The following is a 6000-nucleotide window of genomic DNA, read 5'->3' on the forward strand; positions in this document are numbered from 1 at the left end:
TTAATACTTAACAAATCCATGTCAACTCTTCTACCTAAACCTCCTAATTTAAATTAAAATTTTCAAATTCCCAACACAAACCTTCATTGTTTATATTTACTAAGGAAAAGAGGGAAAGCCTTTTTTTCTCATGTGAACCATCTCTCTCCCCTACATTAGGATTTCTTTGTGGCCCTTATTCTGTCCTCGTTTTCTACATCTTTCCTCCTTGCTCATATTACCTTAATAAATCTATCACCACTCCTCTCATTCTTACTCACAGGATTAGACGATGTGCTGGTTAAGTGCTTCTCCTCCCTCCTCTCAGAGAATAGCATGGAGGTGGTCATTCCTTTGCTAGAGGAAAATAGATTAAATCTAAGCTCTGATTGGATGGAAAGTTTGTCACTGAAAAGCCCTTTAGCGGTGCTAGTCTCAAATCTGACCTTTCAAAAGCATGGAGTCCTGCGGGTTCTCTTGACATCGTTGAAGAAAGCAAGTATGTTTTTCTCCTCTCCTTTGAGAAGGAGAGCAATAAGAATAGGGTGTAGTTTAGCTCTCCATGGTCTTTCAACTATCATTTTGGGCTTGTCCACTTCCAACTGAAAGCACCATTTGATAAATCGTCCCTTCAACATTTGTGAGTTTTGGGTGTAAATCCATGGCTTGCTATTGGAATACCTATTTCAAAGAATAGCCCTTTAGCTGGCTACTCATATTGGTGAACTGATAATGTTTGACGATCATGAGGTGGCCAAATGGACTAGATTCATGTGTGTTAGGGTCAAAGTCAACCTCTTTAAACTGCTCGTTGGTTCACTCTTAATGTCCTTTATTAATGGAGCTATGGTTGATGTCTCTATCAAGAATAATAAGGTTCTCACATATGCTTCTTTAGCAAAATAGGCTATAACTTTACGAAGTGTGCGATGAAGAGCGAATTAGAAACTAAGATTAAAAGTAAGTTTCCCCTTCACATCTATCACAAAGTAGGAGAACTCCAACTAAGGTACTTAAATGTAGTAGCCATCCACTCCTTGTTAGAGCAGTCATCATGAGATAAAGAAGGGAGCCTCTTGGTAGCTAGAAGATAGTTGACGCAATTGGTAGATCTTTCCCTGTTATAGCCCAACTTCTGCCACGTATTGCCCTCGATAGATTTTTCTTTACAATAGCCTCTAGACATGTCACACTCAACTGTACCATCCCTATCGTGGCCCTAAATATGTCGCCCTCAGTTATCCTTGTGTATTTCACCCATATTGTTTCATTCAATATCATTAATGCAACCCCTCCCATTGTCAATCACTCAAACTTCAATGGGTCAAAAGTCCTATCAGTCCGTAAACCTAACATGCCATCCTTCACTTCTTATGTTTATTTCTCTCGAACTCTAAATCTAACAAAAAGTATGGCGCTAACCAATAGCCTTGTCAATGTTCCACCCAACTGTCCTCTAAGGATAACTTTTGACATCTCACACACCAAAGTAAAAAATTCTAAATTACCTCCTTACCCCCTCCACTTTGCATGAGAATAACCCCCTCCATGTACCAACGTCCCTAAACACTTCCCATGCAAGAAGCTACATCCCTCCCATCTTTCCCAATCACTCTCTTATCTTTCCCAGTCACCTAGATCCCCCCTCCTTGAGCTCCCTCTCCTTGTTTGATAGTCTAGCTCTTAAAGCTTCCCCTAATCCTCTCCTTTCTAACATCATCTCGCCAGGCAAAAGAAAGGCCACCAATACACTTACTCCAATACCAAAATGCCTTACTCCCCCATTTGGTTCCCCAAAGTCTAAGGATGTTCACTCCTCTTCGACGTTTGCAATAGCTAAGCCAAATGCATAATGTAGGCTCCAATAAAAATCTTGTCTTGGAACCATCGAAGATGTGAAGGTTCCTTGATAGTCTAAAATCTCGCTAGCTTCCTCCACAACACTAGAGGCAAAATAATCTTCTATGCCAAAACCAAATATAGTGAGGTGAAGGTAAGAAGCATAATCTCTTCTTTCTCCATCAAGAACTATTTTTGGTTCCCTTCTCTAGTCTTGGATGCAGGTTTTAGTTACTTAACATCTTGGAAAAAAGAAATTTAAAATCAAGCGAATATGCTAGGCACATGCATTGCCTTATCTATTTTTCCTTCTTCTTTTCTCTCTTTGCTTCCCTCCCTCACCTCACAGCCCTCTGTTTTCCCATTTTACTTTTCACTGTGCCAGAGCAACCCAGAGCATGTCATCACTGCGAAATGGTTCGCCAATTATCTCTCTTTTAAGTTAATTAGTCTTTAGTTCGTATTTAGTATGTTCTTCTTTCCCTTTCTTATTTTGGCCTCAATGGAAAATAGCCAGTCGACGACCTTGTATCGATGTCGTGTCGGTCCAAGGAGCATCCTTCGATGTCCTATCTCCCTGGATACCCTTCATGGGTATTCTAGGCTCTCGGTGGAGGCCACACCTCGTAGCCTCTTGTTGTTGGCCGTGGTCGTTATCTTCCCTGCCCTCTCTGGCCAGTCACTTTCCTTTCCTCTTGTAGAAGATGTAGTCACCAACTATTAGGGCTCTCTTGGCTAAGTGAGTGATTATGGGAACCTCTATAGTCGTCAGCTATGGAGGAGGCCTCACTATAGTGATATGATTCGAACTTCACCGACGTCGTCTCGAGCATGGATTCACTTTAGGAGTATTTTTATTTCATGTTTGAGTGTTTAATTTCCATTAAAATAAGTTTTCTGTAGGTCGCGTTCGAACGCGAGTGGAGTGAGTTCGAACGCGCTTTGTGAACGGGGATGTGAACGCGGGTGAACAGAATACACTATGCATTCTAACACGGTGCGTTCAAACGCACTGTGAACGCCTGCATCGCGTTCGCAAATACCGACAGGTGCGTTCAATTGCGCGTTCGAACACCTACATCGCGTTCGCAAATCCAGAGGATCGAACTCGGTGCGTTCAAACGCGGTCGGCGAAAATTATATTGTTAAGGTTAATTTGAGTTGTTGGTTAGCCTCTAAAAGGATGTGGATGACAACCAAAGTCATTATTGATTATTGAGATTGAGTTTTGCTTTGCTTCCTTCGTCTTCTTCGCTCCCATTCTCTCAATCCCCGGCGATGCCGCTTCTAACCTCTCTCGACCGGCCAATCATCCTAGTCCCTTAGGGGTGGCCCTCTCCTCCCCTTTCTTCCAATCTATCCAACACTTGCCCTAACCCTTCTATCCACCATAACTCTTCCACCACCACTTTTCACCAGTGCCACCCCATTAACGCCGGTCCACCTTCAACCACCATTACCTAGGATCACGTGCCTCCATCTACGGATCCAAAACAGACCACCTGACCTTCGTCCACTAATCGGACGATATCTAGAGATCCCCACATCCGATTTGCCTGAAACTAGCTCTTTTCTGGGGCTACAACATATCAAAATTTCATGTCGATCCGACGGTGACATATTTTGAGATCTTATTTCAAAGTTCCGTGCCAGATCTAATCTGTAACGCCCCCGCCCGGCACAGGCACGTGCACGCACACGCACCCACACGGCATGCGCAGCGCACGCGACAGGTCGGGCGGGGCCCGTCACGCACAGATACACTCCTGTGCACATACGTTCATGACATCATCAAATAACACCTGCTAACATATCCATGATCACATAATCCATCACCAAATAAATCATACTCTTAACCAAATAAACATGTTAACATATGAATATCAAAGTCCACAATAATATACACTAGATCGCTACATAATCTGGCAGGACCCACACAGGCCACAACAAACCATCAAGATACAACTAAAATAACTAATACAAGGGTACACTATGATTCGACCTGTGTTATACAAATCATTGTCTAATACAAAAGAGTACAAATATCAAATATTGGTACAACTCGATTTCTATATAAACTATCATCTATACCATCTCGTATCTATAGCTCACTTCATCATCGCTCTAAAATATCTTCTCAAGTCGCTATCACGTACCACATATCTGAGGGGGTTAGAAAAGAAATAAAGAGAGTCATGAGCAAAAGGCTCAGTGAATAGACCTTACCCCGAATCAGTGATGCCAAACAGAGAGTAAATCATGTACTGGATAATATGAATCAGAAAGAGTATCATGTCATGAATGAGTATATGAATGTATCCTCAATAATATATAAATGAAAAGTAGATAACACGTCATAACTGATAAAAGTATATAATCCTCGACCATGAGTAAACAAATCTCCATGTCATCTATCATCATAACTCTCTCTCAAATATGACACATGATGCATACCGATCATGACTATGCTATGATATCAAATGCAACCATATATGATGCATATTGACCACTTGATAATCGGGTAACCGAATGATAATGAAATCATATGCATTTCTCAACATCACGATCATCACCGACATCTCGGTATAATATCATCATACTAGACCACTGTGCACAGTCAACACCCGGTACCCGGTCTCAACATCATGCCCGAAGGCTCAGAGCATACTCTACCATCCGCAAGGAGTATCTCAAATATAACCATACCCTGCCATCCGCTAGGGTATCAACATCCATCCAGACCGGGCACCCTTCTAGCTGATAGAAATCTCGTGAGGATAACTCGCCACATATGCCCTGGCAAACGGCATGTGTCCGAATATCTGCAGCGCACACAGACTAACGACCTCGGACGTAAGGCCAACAGGATCGCGACCATGTCGAGCGATCAATCATCCACCAAGCGCGTCCTAACCCTCGCGCCCACTCGGGTATCCTCACGCTTTCTATCAACTATCCTATCAATCACATTTCATGCTTTCCTTTTTAAATGACAAATCATATGCATATATCCAGTACAATAACAAGTCAATGCATAACCGGAATTTAGGTGGAATAGGAATCAAGAGCAAAATGATGTAATGCAAACTCCAACCATGTATCTAACACATGCATACTCATGCTAATCTACCACATGCATACTCATGATAGAAATCATCCCGACATAAAATCATAACAGCATAATCATCTCCAATCATCTCTATATATCACCAATGTACTCATATCCCAGATCAGTCTAATCAAATGCATGATAAAATATGCTTGACTGAAATCATCTCTATATAAAGTCATATAATCATGCTGGAAGCCAAAATTATGCATGTACATAATATGTAATATATCCTAATTTGAGAAAGGGATCTAGGGGATAAGACTACTCACCGTCTGATCAGAAGATACAAACCACGCATCTCTCACGTCCGTCAGGTAACCGAGTGACACTCATCGCTAGCAAGGTCCATGGGGTCTCAAATAAGGGGTTCGGGATCGTCTGAAAATGTTTAAGTAACATAAAGTTAGTTGTTTATCCTATTATAATCCGTTCAAGTAAAATATGATGATTTATTAGATTTTAGAATTTCTACTTATTTTTATAATTGGCTAGATTTTTATTATAAATAAAATATAAATATAGATAAAAACCTAATTATAATTAAATTATATCTTGATTAATTAGGGACTATGTAGCCATTATCTTCTTTGTTACAAAATAATAATGTATAATAAATTAATAGAATTACTTAAAAAATGTATATCATAAGAATATTAGAATATAAATCTAATAATTATAATTTACAAATTTATCTATTAATCTAATATACATATAAGTAAGTAAATAAATAAATATAAGTATTACCTATATTTATGCCTAATTAATCATTAATTATAAAAATTATCATTAATAAAATTACATTGAAGGATATATAATATTATTAAAATAGTTAATGTCTAAATAATCTATTTGCATTAATTAAGAAGCAAAATACTTAAATAAATAACATAAATAAACTAATTAATTAATAATTTAATTACAACTACCATCAGTGCTGGGCCGAGCCCAACACTTTGCAGAAAGAGAAAAGAGGAGCTGAGGAAGAAGGAGAAAAAGAAAGAAAGAAAGAAAGAAAGAAGAAAGAAGAAGAAGAAGAAGAAGAGAAGAGGAAGAGAAGAAAGAGAGGAGGT

Source organism: Typha angustifolia, chromosome 7 (genome assembly GCF_048772165.1).
Source record: "Typha angustifolia cultivar Huaian chromosome 7, ASM4877216v1, whole genome shotgun sequence".
Classification (NCBI taxonomy): domain Eukaryota; kingdom Viridiplantae; phylum Streptophyta; class Magnoliopsida; order Poales; family Typhaceae; genus Typha; species Typha angustifolia.